General features: G+C 42.2%; 1 protein-coding gene and 1 pseudogene across 2 annotated transcripts in view; one reads left to right on the top strand and one right to left on the bottom strand.

The window, feature by feature from the left end:
• The window catches only part of stx18 (syntaxin 18), a 153,000-nt gene that overhangs the window by 37,641 nt on the left and 98,404 nt on the right, over positions 1-16,955 (bottom strand). The gene's annotated exons all lie outside the window — the stretch shown is intronic.
• LOC125485005 lies at positions 7,362-7,477 on the top strand (annotated as a pseudogene).

Raw genomic sequence — 16,955 nt, 5'->3', positions numbered from 1 at the left:
CTCAGATTCTCCAGCATCTGCAGTTCCTACTATCACTGAAAACACCATTTTGCCAAGGTACCTTTTGAACAATTTTAAATAAGTTTAAGCAAGATTGAATAAATGGTGACTAAATCAGGTACTCTAAATACAACATTAAAATGATTGCATGTAATCTCCAGTTTTGGTAAAAAAGTTAAAAACTGCATGCCTTTCCAAAACAACATTGCACATGGTAGTTACATAATTACACAAATAGTTTACATGATCCCAGTTAGTCCTGTTGTTCTTCACAGATGCTATAATTCAATTTTCTGGCAGTTTTCTCTCATTTGCAAAGTCACCTCAGGTGCCCTTTATCCTCTCAACCTGTTTCCCTCAATAGAACCTCTACTAGGTGTATGCTGATATCCTTAATGGATTCCTTTCCTCAGAACCCATCCCTCCACATCTCTTCTTCAAAAATAAACCTTTCATCTCATTTATTTTTTAAACTACCACCTTCATCCTTCCTTTCTTACTCAAGTCCGTTGAACCTGCCACCATCCAACTTCAAGCCGATAGACCGTGTCCTGTTTCAACCATACCCTAAGACAGCCTTAGTCATCAATAACACATTTTGTGACTTCAGCTTTGGTGAGCTTTCCCTTTGTATCTTCTAGCTACTTCCCTATTTTCTCTGTCGTAAAATACTTCCCACAAAGCGTTTTAAATTCCTCATTCCTGTTTATAAATTGCTACACAATATCATTCCTCCTCATCTCTGCAACTTCCTTAACCCTTGTACCAATGTTTTCCATTTGCTCTTCCTCTCTCCTTGCAGTGCCCTTCTGTTGGCTCCATCTTTAGTTGCAGAGTCGTCAGCCAATTTAGAATTCCAAATAAGATTTTTCTTAATAGCCTCAAACCAATTGGAAACTCTTTGTGGTGTTTTGAATTAATTTGTTAAGTTCTAACAAAGTAGATCTGTAATGTGCAATACTGGAAAAGAAACAATACAGCAGATCAAGTAGAAAATGATTGCCAAGTATTTAATCATCTAAAGAGCCCCTATTTTAGTTGTCATTGTAAATGTACACTATACCTATTAGGCTTTAGCTTGAACAGCCAATATAGCGTTTGAGACCTAAACAGTGGACTTCACAGAGATTTACAAGTAAGATTGCGAGATTTCTGATAACCATCTAGAACTACTTAGTTCAATAATATGGCTGAGTGAGCAAACTATTGTAGCATAATACTCATTTCAAAATATAAAGAAAATGTGTGATTAGTCTGTATTGATTTTAGCACAAACCTGCAGTAAAGTCATTGAAGCAGTTTGAAGGTCATAGTCCATTAATTACACCTTTTGAGTACATCACAGCAATCAACAGTGCCAACAGAGTAATTATGATGCTGTTATGCAGCTGCATTTTAACCCTTTGCCCCAGCAGAGTGAAGTATTGTGATGAAACCAAAGTTTGATTTTCATTGAGAATATTCTGAACTCTCATCTTGCCTGAGAAGCCCAGCACAATAGAAAAAGAGTTCCTCTGTGGGAGTCCTGATGTGTTTGCTAACACAAATAAGGACGTATCCAGACAGACATTTGAAGAATGCTACAACAGCTGAAAAACGTGAATTCATTTTCTAGAAGAACACTGGAGCCAAAATATTTAATAACTAATCATTTTCTCTTCTCTATAATGTAACATGTAACAGTTAAATAAAAACCATTATAAACATCATTTTGGAGCAGAAAGCACAATATGCAATACTATAATTCACTGAAGATGTGCAAATAAAAATTTTAAAATACATACAGTCTGTAGCTGAATGCTTTTACACATGATGTATTGATTTTAAAGTCATGAAATCCCTGTAAGTAATATTTTACAGTTTTACACAGCAATTTCACGAACACATCAATTTTTAGTGCAGTCACTTGGTAGTATAGAACTTGAGGACTGCTGAAGGAAATAGAGACACTGTTGAAGCTTTTTGTTTTATACTCATCAGGACAGAATTGCAAGAATATCAACTCTTAAAGGGAACAACAATTTATTCTGTATGAGAAGATGGTGCTGACTGGTTGGAAGATGGACTGTGATTGGCAGAGACACTGCCATGTGTGCACCAGGGATAAGCTGTCCCCCGAGCTACTTTTCAATTGAAAAAGATACAATGCCTGGCTATGTTCTTCCTGCTTGCATACATAGGAGTATCGCTTGAAGCCCGACTGATAATCTTAAACTGGTTAAGATGAAGCTGTTGTTATTGTAATTCTTAGCACAGTTGGGATTGCATAGCAAATGTTGTCCAATAGCAGAATCACATTTAATGGTGGGCACTTTATGCCAAATATCCCAATCCACTGATTGACTTAGGCCATGGTGACTCAGTTGGGCAGGTATGGCATGATCATAAAAATGAGGTTCTCAGCCTTGCGAAAGTGAGTTGAAAATCTCATGAGTGAGTGGCAAGAATCCTATTTGCATGCATTTATATTTCATTATTATCTATTCTCTTCTCTTTAATATACATCTTACTATTCTCCCACATGGAAAAGGGAAACTAGATGGTGACAACTCCCAGCATGAAAGCCAGAATGAGTACGTGGTAGCTCCAGCTCATCAATTACACCTCTAGGCCTTTATTTTGGACAGAAGTCCCTAACATTTGCAGGCACACTTTTTGGGTAGTGGCTGCCTGCACACCTCATTCATGAAGTTTGGCACTGTAAACACACCAGCTTCACCACATCATGACACATCTCAGACTCATTTAGAATACAGTTATGTACTTTAATGCTGCATTTGGGGGCAATGACAGGATTAAGACATCTATAATCATAGAATCCCGCATATCAAATTCATGCAGTGATCAAACATGTGGGATACAAATCCTGGCCATAAGTCATCTTGATCATGCCAACGGTCATTACAAGTTGATTATTCCTAGCTCTCTGAAGCAGAAGAAATCACAAGCAATCTTAAAAGTGGCATCTGCGAGCCATAACTCACAAAGACAATCCAAGGTCTCATAGGCTGCACAAGAGCGTGGACAGGATTTCCTCTCACCTTGTACTGTGGTATTCACCCACAAGCTCTTTTGTGCAATGTTTCCTTTCCGGAGTGGTACAGGCTTCACAATCCTTCTGCACTTCATGGCTTGTGCTGCATTCATTGGAATAAGGTCCACTCTGTCAAAGGTCCATATACGTAGAGTCCATGGCACTCTTTGTTAGAGTCCCTGTGTCCCGCTGTATTGAGGACTACACTAAACTGTCATTTGTGTGTGATACAAATATTCATTGCTCACATTACCAAGGACCGGTTTTGTTTTTGGTATTCCCCACAAAGGCTCATTAGAACCATGACCAATAAATCTAGCCACAGCATGGGTTATCATCTCCATGGCCAAGGGGCATCAAAGACACAGAGAAATCAAGGAGAAACAAATGTGCCTGTATGCCCAGGACCAGCAGCAACCGAACAGCCCCCACAGGTTGCTGCTGCAGGTCCCCTCAAGATGCACAGAAGACACAAGAGATGTGAGGTCTCTCTCTTCAATGCCATTTTCTTCAGCTGAGTAAGGTGCATCCCTTCTGCAGATTGATGTCCCAGGATACCAACACAGAACTCGGTCATCTGCTGAGGCAGATCTTGCGACCTGAAGGAGTAGGGGAGCTGTCCTACTCTAGTGACCATCAAAGTGACAGCTGCGCTAAATTTATAAGCAACTGGCCGTTTCCAAGGATGCACTGAGAACCTGTGTGGGATTTCTTGATCCTTAATCAACAAATGTATCAAGGCTGTCATTAATGTGATTTGCGACAAATCACACTGCTTCATCTTGTTTCTCCCTGCAACAAGGTCCGTGCTGCATAGGCAAAAAAGCTGGCTTCCCTCAAATGTAGGGCGCTACAGACTGTATACACATCACGTTGAGAATGCTATATCATAACACAGCTGATTTAAACAACGAAAAGGGTTCCAGTCCATTATTATCTGTGATCATTTGGAGCAAATCCGAGTCTGCACCAGGTACCCTGGAAGCTGCTGTGATGTCTATATCCTTGGGTAATCTGCGTTCCTGCTTCATTTCAAGGATGACGGAGATGGCCTTGCGGTGTTGTCACCAGACTACCAATCCAGAGATCCCAAGTCATGTTCTGTGGATCTGGATTTGAATCTCACTATGACAGATGGAATTTGAATTCAATAAAAATCTGAAATTATGGATCTAATGATAACCATGAAACCGTTGTCGATTGTTGGAAAAATCCATCTGGTTCACCAAGATGCTTTTGGGGAAGGAAACTGCCATCCTTACCAGGTCTGGCTGACTTATGACTCCAGACCCATAACAATGTGATAGACTCTGGGCAATAAATACTGGCCTCACCAGAAACACCAAAATCTTGTGAATGCATAATTGGTACATTGGGTGTTAGGAAAAGAGTAGCAGTCCCTTAGACAGGGTTCTATGGTATGGGTGGATAACCTGTATAGCTTGATTCTAGTAGCTGCAGTTACTAAGACAATTGATTGATTATGTGATTATTTAAAGTAGCAGTACATTTACGAATATGAGCTTCTATTTTCAATAAATTGTCATCCATGCCACCTATGTGCCCTCAGAAGCTGTTCTTTATTATTTCCTGCCTACTACCTACACTGTGAAAGGCTATTTGTTGCTGGCTGCAATTTGATCCTGTGTACAGCTTGGCAAAAAATGATGCCAGCAGTGAACTGCCATCCTATCAGTTGTGAGTATTTTGCTCTGGGAACAATGAGTAGCAATACCACCAGCTCCAAGTTTCGTTCCAATTCATACACCCCTTTTATTCAGACGGTATCATTTGATTTCTCATCATCACCAAAAGAAACTACTGGAATTCCTATCTGGGTGAGTGCATGACCGTGTGAGTGGTGACACCACAGAGACATGGTGCATCTATAACAAGCTGGGCAACAGGAAATTGCCTCAGTAGCTCACTAGAGCTCATTGAGAGAAACCCTCCAAGGAAATCGATAAGGAGGTTGTGGGCCTTGAAAGCAAACTTGAAGCTGGTGGTGTTCTTAAGTCATTGTTACTCATTGTTCCCAGGCCAGGGCGAGCAACAGCATTTTATTTTGTCAAAATATGATGCTTTTGTATTTTTCGTTGAGAACTCATTGTCAACTTTTTGATTGCAACAACTTAACCTCATTGGCAGTAAACCATTCTCTAATGATTCCCCTAGACAAACACCCTTGAATTAAGATGCTGGTAGAAGTGGTGTTAGTCCATGATCACAGGCTTCAAAAATCCTTTGTTACTGGCTTGACATCAGGAATCTCTGTTCTATTCAACCGCAATTTCACACAGTTCAGCTAAGCTAGTCTTCCTTTTTGCAGTTTCCACTAAAGGCTTGTATCCATTGTACACTTAGGTTTTTCACCATGGTCTAACTCATAGACAACTCTAAATACAATAGTTAATAGCTAATGAGGGTGACCTAGTACTTCTACTGTAAAGATGTACATTTTAGCACTGTTCAGCATATACACTGTAGTACAGAGACCCTACAGAGCTCCGAAATTAGAAAGGACACTTTTGCGTTACACCAGATGATCTTGAACCAAATCAGGTCACTTTTTTTCTTGTACATATCAACAATCTCAAGATTATTTTCTTTTGCACTGTAGGATTTCCCCTCATAAAAGTCATCAGTTCAATGTGTCTCATTACCACTACAAGCCAGCTTCACAGTGGTCTGTTCACGACTATTATTACCACCAATGTGGATTATTTTACTTTGTCATTTTAAGTTATGGTTTCAATGTACATTGTAATTTCATTGGTGTTTCAATGTTCTGGTGTCAGCATCATTCCCGTAGTCTTGAAAGTGTTTCTCGTTATGATGATGGCAAAGCTGGTGTGAAAGGGATTTAACTCTCTGAATCACAGAATTATGATAGTGCAGGAGGAGCTCATTCAGTCCATTGTGTCTGCACCAGCTCATTAAATGAACATCATAACCTACTATCAATCTCCTGCTTTTTACCTATACTCTTGCACATTAATTTTATCCAAATAATATCCAATGACTTCTTGAATGCCTCAACTGAACACCTCCAAGCAGTGCAATCAATATTGTAACTTCACTCTTGCTTCTTTTGCAGATCACTTTAAATCTATGCTCTCTTCTTGTCCTTTTTTTAAATGAGAAGTTTTACGCATCTGTTTTCAGAAGTGTGAACCTGTATTTTAAGGCTATTCTCAGTAGTAATACAATTCATTAAAATAGCAAATTATATAGCACAAAACGTAATCTTAATTATCTTTACTTCATCTACAGACACTGAAAGTTATCAACATCTCAGAAAAATTAAATGTGCAAAGTAAAATTCTCCAGCATGTACAGAGGTTGCTTCACAAACCAGCAAACATCACTTGTTCAAACATATATAATTTCCTCTCTTTCTGAACTGTTATTTGTGCTAACATTTTTTAATATTTGAGCAACATTATGGCATCTCTGAACACAGGCCAAGCACTTCAATATATGAAACCTCTACCTTGAACCCTCTGGTGTATTCAGAACAGACCGGGTTTATGAATTGCATTTTTAAGCATTATTAAGCATACCAGAATTTACATTCAATTTTCAATGTAAATCCAAAAGATGGAAAATACACAGATCACATTTCTGTACGATGTACAAAGTAAAGCATATATAGTATATAACAATTGCAATGCAAAAGTGTGCTAATTCACATGTTCACAAGATTCAGTTGACTTCTGTTAAGCTTTTACATTGAAAGTCCTATCGTTTCAAGAGATTGGCAGAAAGCACTGCGTGAGTTGTTGACACTGTTTGTCAACTCAACAGCATATTCATCAAAGACAGTGGCACTATTGACTAAAAGAGTCTCAGGTTGTACACTTTTTACTTTATTGATGTAAATGCAGTAATTTTGGTGACTGCAAAGCAAACATAATTTTAGATGTTTTAAGAATAAATAGGAAGACAGCCTTTCAAGAATTTCGTGCCGAGATCCTTCTTCAGAAATGGGGAAGGTGAAGGGGGTTCTGAAATAAATAGGGAGAGAAGGGGAGGCGGATAGAAGATGGATAGAGGAGAAGATAGGTGGAGAGGAGACAGACAGGTCAAAGATGTCACAGATTGTAACATGGTGCAGACTCAATGTTCTACTGTGATTAGAAGTTAAAATGGAGACAGCTGAAAATTCTTTTTGCAAAATAATGGTACAACTCAAAGTAAACTATCAATGTATTGACAGGCTGTTGACACCTTTAAGATTCTCATCAGCATTTCATTCACATTGCTTTCTTCAGAGGTTCTTTATACTCACTAACTTCAAAAAGTATTCACAAATTTACACTTTTCGATGCAATATTAAAGAACAGAAGGTTAGCACTCCCCTTGATACGGATGGAAGAAATCCTAATGGCCTAACAGCACACAAGTGGTTAAGGCATTGCCATCTACTTGCCATGTTTGTTTGCTCTTTCTCCATCCAGGCAATCCAGCTGCCCCGAGTGCTATCGCAAGGCCTGGAAGATTATGGTGCAAAGCCATGTTTATACGCTATAAATGACACTGCCGTACTGAAGATTGAAGGTGTTTATTGCGCAATGAAACACAATTTTACCTGGCCAAGAGATGTGCTTATGTCTACAAAGCAAAGAACAACACTGTGACTTTGGTGGAAAACCACACAAGACTTGTGTTATTTGGGGTAAAGTGACTCATGCTCATGAAAACAGTGGCATGGTGCGTGCCATGTTCAGCAATAACCTGCCAACTAAAGCTATTGTTTCAGAGATAGTATGAAATGCAGATGCTGGAGAATCTGAGATAACAAGGTGTAGAGCTGGATGAACTCAGCAGGCCAAGCAGCATCAGAGGAGCAGGAAAGTTGACGTTTCGGGTCTAGACCCTTCTTCAGAAATGGGGGAGGGGAAGGGAGTTCTGAAATAAATAGGGAGAGAGGGGGAGGTGGATAGAAGATGGATAGAGGAGAAGATAGGTGGTGAGGAGACAGACAGGTCAAAGAGGCGGGGATGGAGCCAGTAAAGGTGAGTGTAGGTGGGGAGGTAGGGAGGAGATAGGTCAGTCCAGGGAGGATGGACAGGTCAAGGGGGCGGGATGAGGCTAGGAGGGAGGAGATGGGGGTGGGGCTTGAGGTGGGAGGAGGGGATAGGTGGGAGGAAGGACAGATTAGGGAGGCGGGGACAAGCTGGGCTGGTTTTGGGATGCGGTGGGGGGAGGGGAGATTTTGAAGCATGTGAAGTCCACATTGATACCATTGGGCTGCAGGGTTCCCAACCGGAATATGAGGTGCTGTTCCTGCAACCTTCGGGTGGCATCGTTGTGGCACTGCAGGAGGCCCAGGATGGACATGTTGTCTGAGGAATGGGAGGGGGAGTTGAAATGGTTCGTGACTGGGAGGTGCAGTTGTTTAGTGCGAACCGAGCGTAGGTGTTCCGCAAAGCCTCCGCTTGGTTTCCCCGATGTAGAGGAGGCCACAACGGCAACAGCGGATACAGTATACCACATTAGCAGATGTGCAGGTGAACATCTGCTTGATGTGGAAAGTCTTCTCGGGGCCTAGGATGGGGGTGAGGGAGGAGGTGTAGGGGCAGGTGTAGCACTTCCTGCGGTTGCAGGGAAAAGTGCCAGGTGTGGTGGGGCTGGAGGGGAGTGTAGAGCGGACAAGGGAGTCCCGGACAGAGTGGTCCCTCTGGAAAGCAAGTAAGGGTGGGGAGGGAAAAATGTCTTTGGTGGTGGGGTCGGATTGCAGACGGCGGAAGTGTTGGAGGATGATGCGTTGGATCCGGAGGTTGGTGGGGTGGTACATGAAGATGAGGGGGATTCTGTTTTGGTTGTTATTGTGGGGAGGGGGCGTGAGGGATGAGTTGCGGGAATTGCGGGAGAGACGGTCGAGGGCGTTCTCGGCCACTGAGGGGGGGGACGTTGCGGTCCTTGAAAAACGAGGACATCTGAGATGTTTGGGAGTGGAATGTCTCATCCTGGGAGCAGATGCAGTGGAGGCGAAGGAATTGGGAATAGGGAATGGCATTTTTGCAGGAAGGTGGGTGGGAGGAGGTGTATTCTAGGTAGTTGTGGGAGTCAGTGGGCTTGAAATGGATATCGGTTTCCAGGTGGTTGCCAGAGATGGAAACAGAGGGGTCCAGGAAGGAGAGAGAGGTATCAGAGATGGTCCAGGTGAACTTAAGGTTGGGGTGGAAGGTGTTGGTGAAGTGGATGAACTGTTCGAGCTCCTCGTGGGGTGGGGGTGGCCATGGGTACCCACATGGGCCCAAGCTATGCCTGCCTCTTTGTAGGTTACGTGGAACAATCCCTCTCCCGTAGCTACACTGGCCCTAAACCCCACCTCTTCCTCCGTTACATCGATGACTGTATCGGCGCCACCTCGTGCTCCCACGAGGAGTTCGAACAGTTCATCCACTTCACCAACACCTTCCACCCCAACCTTAAGTTCACCTGGACCATCTCTAATACCTCTCTCTCCTTCCTGGACCCCTGTTTCCATCTCTGGCAACCACCTGGAAACCGATATCCATTTCAAGCCCACTGATTCCCACAGCTACCTAGAATACACCTCCTCCCACCCACCTTCCTGCAAAAATGCCATCCCCTATTCCCAATTCCTTCGCCTCCACCGCATCTGCTCCCAGGATGAGACATTCCACTCCCGAACATCTCAGATGTCCTCGTTTTTCAAGGACTGCAACTGCACCCCATCAGTGGTCGAGAACGCCCTCGACCGTGTCTCTCGCATTTCCCGCAAGTCATCCCTCACACTCCCTCCCCGCAATAATAACCAAAACAAAATCCCCCTCGTCCTCACGTACCACCCCACCAACCTACAAATCCAACGCATCATCCTCCGACACTTCCGCCATCTGCAATCCGACCCCACTACCAAAGACATTTTTCCCTCCCCACCCTTATCTGCTTTCCGGAGGGACCACTCTCTTTGGGACTCCCTTGTCTGCTCCACACTCCCCTCCAGCCCCACCACACCTGGCACTTTTCCCTGCAACCGCAGGAAGTGCTACACCTGCCCCTACAGCTTCCCACTCACCCCCATCCCAAGAAGACTTTCCACATCAAGCAGATGTACACCTGCACATCTGCTAATGTGGTATACTGTATCCGCTGTTCCCGTTGTGGCCTCCCCTACATCAGGGAAACCAAGCGGAGGCTTGGGGACCGCTTTGCGGAACACCTATGCTCGGTTCGCACTAAACAACTCCACCTCCCAGTCGCGAACCATTTCAGCTCCCCCTCCCATTTCTCAGATGACATGTCCATCCTGGGCCTCCTGCAGTACCACAACGATGCCAGCCGAAGGTTGCAGGAACAGCACCTCATATTCCGGTTGGGAACCCTGCAGCCCAATGGTATCAATGTGGACTTCACATGCTTCAAAATCTCCCCTCCCCCCACCGCATCCCAAAACCAGCCCAGCTTGTCCCCGCCTCCCTAATCTGTCCTTCCTCCCACCTATCCCTTCCTCCCACCTATCGCCTCACCGCCATCTCCTCCCTCCTAGCGTCATCCCGCCCCCTTGACCTGTCCATCCTCCCTGGACTGACCTATCTCCTCCCTACCTCCCCACCTACACTCACCTTTACTGGCTCCATCCCCGCCTCTTTGACCTGTCTGTCTCCTCTCCACCTATCTTCTCCTCTATCCATCTTCTATCCGCCTCCCCCTATTTATTTCAGAACCCCCTTCCCCTCCCCTATTTCTGAAGAAGGGTCTCGGTCCGAAACGTCAGCTTTCCTGCTCCTCTGATGCTGCTTGGCCTGCGGTGTTCATCCAGCTCTACACTTTGTTGTCTCAGCTAAAGCTATTGCATAGGATTTGTGTGATGCACAACTGTATATAAATTGACAGTAAATAGTAGAATGATTTAAATGGCAAAACAAATCTTTTAATGGGCATACTGTATAATAATACCAACGGATCAAAACTTTTTTATTACCCAAATCTTTCGGTCTCCAGATGGTTGGCATGTTGCCAATCAGGAAGACCTAATGGGAACCTAATGGGAACTGAATGGGAAGTTTCAACTTCCAACAGGCAAATCTCTTGCTCTCCGGGCCCTTTGTGAATGCACCCACCTCTAAGTTAAGAGTTGAAGTCTTGATACGTCAAATGTACTCATCTGATTAGTCAACCAGGAAAGGTCAGACAGAAACAAGTCTAGTCTAACTCCTTGGTAGCTCCAGAACTGACATACTAAATCATGCAGGCTGATATACCTTCCTGACAGAAAAGCCTCCAATTTCCCCAAGCACTCCCTGACCACATACCTCAATTGATATGCTATAAAGTCATTAGGACAAGTTTCTATGTACTCCTTTATACTCTGGTAAAATATTTCATTCTATTTCCACAGCAAATACATTCTTTATGGATTGTGTCTTCCATATTAGAAAGACTTGGTTATAACAATAACAGGTATTTATATAGCGCATTTAATAGATAAAAAGCCGAAGGCACTCATATCAAGGAATATCATCAAATACAATTTGACTCTGAGTGACAAATATGAAGATAGATTACGAGTAAATGGGCTGAGGAAGCATATCAAAAAGAAGAAAAAGCAATCAAAACTCAAGGTAGCTAAAGAGACCAGAACTGGAGGAGCTGACACCCTAGAGACTTGTTGTCCTGGAGAAGAGTAGAGGCAGGGCAGGGAGAGGCCACAGAAGGATTCATTAACAAGGATGAGAATCTTAAATTGAGGTTAATCAGGAATCAGTATCAGGGACTTTAGAGATAGTGGGTGAATGAGATTTATTGAGAGTTAGGTCACGGGCAACAGAGCTTCAGAGAACTTCAGATTTATAGGAGGTAGAATGTTGGAAACTAGTCAGGATGATGCTAGAACCGTCAAGGCTAGAGTTAACAGAAGTATAGAAGACAGTTCCAACTGTAGGTGAAGCTGAGCAGGGTTGGAGTCAGAAGGTGTTACAGAAGCCAGAGTGGATGTGGAAACAATGTTTTATCTGGTAGAAAAATATATAACTCAGGGTCACTGTTTAAAATCAAAGGAATAATTCACATTCTTTCTTATGTGCAAGCTTTCACTCTCTCTATTTTGTATTCTTTAGAGGCATTCAAAATCTTAACTTTTTCTATATACTGTTTAAGACAAAGACAAAGATTTTTTTTCACTTATCAAGTTGAGTGATTTTGGAACTCTCTTCCTGAAAAGGCAATGGAAGCAGCATTTTTGAATATTTTTAAGGCACAGATAGACAGATTTTTGGTAAGTGAAGGGGTTAGATGCTATTGGGGGTAGGCAGAAATGGGGAGTTATGCTTAAAGTCAGATGAACCACAATCTTATTGAATGGCAAAGCAGGCTTGAAGGGCTGAGTGACCTCCACCTATTTCATAGGCTTGTAAGTGGAATGAGTAATCTCTTTGATAACACTGACAGGGGGTCATTTCAGGGTCAAATAGGAGGCTGAGATTGCATCAGTCTGGTTTAGTCTCAAGCTGTTGGCAGGGAGAAGGCTTGAATCAGAGGTAGGGGAGCAGAGTTTATGGTGGGGACTGAAGACAATGACTTTGACCCTCCCAATATTTAATTCAAAGTCATACAGCACAGAAACAAACCAACTTGTCCATGCCAAACAAGTATCCCAAACTAAACTAGTCTCTTTTCCCTGCATTTGGCCCATATCCCTCTAAACCTTTCCTATTCATGTACCTGTCCAAATGATTTTAAGATGTTGCAAGTATACGCATTTACCACTTCCTCTGGCAGTTTATTCCACACATGAACCACCCTCTGTGTGAAGAAGTTGCCTCTCAAGTCCCTTTTAAATCTTTCTCCTCTCACCTTGAAATTATAGCCTCTCATTTTGAACTTCCCTACCCTAGGGAAAAGATTTTTGCTATTCACCTCATTTATGCCCCTCATAATTTGATAAACCTCTATACGGTCATCCTTCAACATCCTATGCTCCAGTGAAAAAAGTCCCAGCCTCTTCCTATAACTGAAATCCTCCAATACCAGTAACATGCTTGTAAATCTTCTCTGAACCTTCTCCAATTTAATATCCTTCCTACAGCAGGTCGACCAGAACTGTACACAGTACTCCAAAATGGCCTGAACAATTGCAACATGACCTTCTCACTTCTATACTCAATGGTCTGAGCAATGAAAGCAAGCTTGCCAAACACCTTCTTCACCACCCTGTCTACCTGTTATGCAACTTCCAAAGAACTATGAACCTGAATCCCTCGGTCTCTCACTCACCAGGGCCCTACCATTAACTGTATACATACTGCCCTTGTTTGTCTTACCAAAATGTAACACTTCGCATTTATCCAAATTAAACTCTATTTGCCACTCCTTGGCCCACTGGCCCAAATGATCAATATCCCTTTGTAATCTTAGATAACCTTCTTCTGGAGAAAACCGATTTAGTATTGGACGTCTGAAAAACAGTGTGACAATTTAAAAGTTAAAGGATCAAGAGGTAGTGGTGAGGTAGAAATGGATGTAATGTATGTTGAAGCTACAATGCTTCTTTTAATGATGTCACCATGGGATAACACGTAGATTAGAAATAGGAGGGGACCAAATATATATCCGTGGGAGACAACATAGATAATTATATGGAAACAGGAACAGTAGACTGAAGGGTAATCTTCTGGTTGGGACCAGATATTTAAGAATTAAACCACATGACAAGACTCCCATCCAGTTGGATGATGGGGATGAGGTGTTGATGGAGAAAAGGTTGTAAGAGGAGGATAGTGTAGTCAATTGTGACAAGGGCTTCAGACAGGTCAAGGGGGACAATGTGGGATACTTCAAAGATGTCATTTGTGGTTTTGATTAGAGTTATCTTGATTCTGTGGCAGTGTCAGAAGAGATTCTAACATGAAGTTTCAAGAAAAATAAGGTTGGATTTGGAAGGCTACCACATGTCCACAAACATTGGAAAACTGGTCATAGGCAGTAGCTTGCAAGGACCAGGTGCATATCAAGAGTTATATCCCTCCACTGAATGAGGTGATGGCAGCAATTTTGCAAAATAGGGGGCAGTGCCTGAGGGTGGAGAACTGTTACCAATATCAGTTACCATGGGAAATAAGAGTTAATATGACTTCGGTCCTGTACATTGATATTTTACACTAGACACATGATTATTTTGTTGCTTTGAAATCTACAGAAAATGTTAAGATTTTGAATGTCACTAAAGAATAAAAAGCTAAGAAAGTGAAAGCATGCATAAGAAAGAATGTGAACTTGCATTAATTTCTGCTGATTATTCCATTGATTTCACTCCTGGAAAATACATGCTGTTATATTTACCACTGTACTAATTATCATTCCTCAAACTAAAGGCATCAGGCTTGACACCAATCTGATATGTCATCATTCACCATCTTGGTTTTTTTTCTGAGGTTCTGCCTAGTTCTTTTTTTATGAACTTGGGTTCTGTGAACAGCAACAAATCCCTTGCTGTCAATAAATATCAAGCAGTGGACCTGTCACTAAAGCAACAAAAAAAACCCACAACACACATTCTGCACTTAACACATGACGCTGACAACACTTCTGTAAAGAAATTCGCAACCTGGATTAGTAGATGTAGTGTATTAAAGCAGTAGAATAGAATCAAAGAAAATAATACATTCTCATTGATTTACAGTAACCTATGCTTTTGTAACCTGAAGTTAAAGTTCTACCATTGACTTCTATGATAAGCATGTATGCAATTATCCAAAGAGCACCCTTATGACATTAAACTACGCCTAATGAATCTTTATCCTGGATAATTAGTAATGACTGTACTACAAAAGTTTTCTTACAATTTTACCAAAGCAATCATAAGGGATACTTCTCAACCACATTCCTGATCATAGTGAATGGGGGATCAGGCTGAAGGACAGAAAGGCCTACTCCTGGTCTTATTCCCTGTGTTTCTATTTGCTGAAACCCCACATTTAAAAATAAATCTTAATTCCCTGCAGCCCTTATTTTTAGGTGCTATTCTGTTAATAATTTCAAATACTTTTGATTATCACCATTTAATTTTTATTTTGGCGTTGTTTGCTGTAGCATGTCCTTTATCACATCATTATCAAAGATGATGTGTACTAATAATGGCAATTCTCAGACCTTGGGTCATCCTAAAGTGCTTTACAGCCAATGTACCTTTGTAGTACTGTCATTGTTGTAATGTTGGAAATTTATAATTCCCAGAAAAAACAAAGATGATAAAGACCAAATTATTTGTTTTTGTGATGCTGAATGAGGGATAGATATTGGGGATAACTCTGCTACTCTTCTTCAAAATAATGCCATGACATCTTTTATAATCATTTTAGGGAGCAGATGGGGTCTCAGCTTAGCATATCGTCTGAAATATGGCACCACTGACAGTGTAGCATTCCTTCAGGGCTGAACTGGAGTGTTAACCCAGATTGTTGTCTCAAGTCTCTCAAGTCAGGCTTGAATCTGCAACTGTGACTCAGAGGTGAAAATGCTACCAGCTGAGCCATGACCGACACATCTCCTGTCGCACTGTGCACAACAGATCAACTGCTATGCTGTTTTATTATGAAGGTCTTACACAACTTAATGCAGAAAGTACAGTTTTTCCTTTCAGGTGGAGCCATATCCTTCCAAAGCCATAGAAACTAACTTCCATTACGTAAATCCTAGGTGAGACTGGAGGTTAATTGTTTTTCTAGCTGTAGGGCACAAACCTGGCTTCTTTGCCCCTTTTTGAAAGTGTGATTGGCAAGATCACTCAGAGGTTGCAGTTTGTAGCTGCTGGGTTGAATGGCTATCTTTATTTTGAATTGTGATTGGCAAGGCCACATAGAATTTACAAAAGACAAAGAGGCAAACAGATAGATTATGTAATCTAACAGTCTATATCTATATTTAGATGTACGGGATATATCTCTCAAGTCGGACACATATCAAGGACAATTAGGGATGGGCAATAAATACTTGCTTTGCAAACAAAGCCCACATCCCAGGAACATGTAGAATAAAATATTAGATTAAATAGATAAGAATGTTTAGTGAGGTTGTAGAATTTGGAAAATGGCGCATAGGAAGATCTACCTGAGTGAGTACATTCGCAAGCTGGTTTGAAATAACTCTACTGAAGTCGGTATCCCGTAACCAAATCACCTTTTATTTACACATGCATAGTACTTGACACTGATCTGGTTTCCTCAGAGCCAGCCCTCTGAGTCAACAGAACCTCTGACACTCCTGTTTACATCTGTCAGCCTGATTGGACCAGGTTAACAGCCCCAATCAGAGAATGCATATTCTATATAGTCCACCTGGCTGACCTCGTTACAATCACTACAGGTCACAATATTGGTTAAGAAGAACATTGCAGTGCTGGAGAAAGAGGAAGTCCCAGGGGTGCAAGGACAGAATCAATTTGGCTCGACCCAAGGAACAAAAAGGGAGCAATTACATTGCTTCATGTGGTTTATAGGCTGCCAAGTAGTCAAAATGATGTTGAGGAGCAAATCTGCAGGGAAATAACAGAAGCCAACATTATTGAATGGTCTTAATGGAGTGGAGATGCCAGTGCTGGACTGGGGTGGACAAAGTCAGAAGTCACACAACACCAGGTTACGGTCCAACAGGTTTATTTTAAATCACAAGCTTTTAGAGCGCTGCTCCTTTGTCAGATTAAGTGGAGAAAGGCACACAGGCACAGAATATATTCTCCGCCTATATATTCTGTGCCTATGTGCTTCTCTCTACTTAACGCGATGAAGGAGCAGCACTATGAAAGCTTGTGATTTTAAATAAACCTGCTGGACTGTAAACTGGTGTAGAGCTAGATGAACACAGCAGGCCAAGCAGCATCAGAGGAGCAGGAAAGCTGACGTTTCGGGCCTAGACGCTTCTTCAGAAATGGGGGAGGGGGAGGGGGAGGGGG

Source organism: Rhincodon typus, chromosome 1, assembly GCF_021869965.1.
Source record: "Rhincodon typus isolate 14 chromosome 1, sRhiTyp1.1, whole genome shotgun sequence".
NCBI lineage: Eukaryota > Metazoa > Chordata > Chondrichthyes > Orectolobiformes > Rhincodontidae > Rhincodon > Rhincodon typus.
Note: the sequence above shows the minus strand (reverse complement) of the source record. Positions and strands in the feature narration are given on the sequence as shown.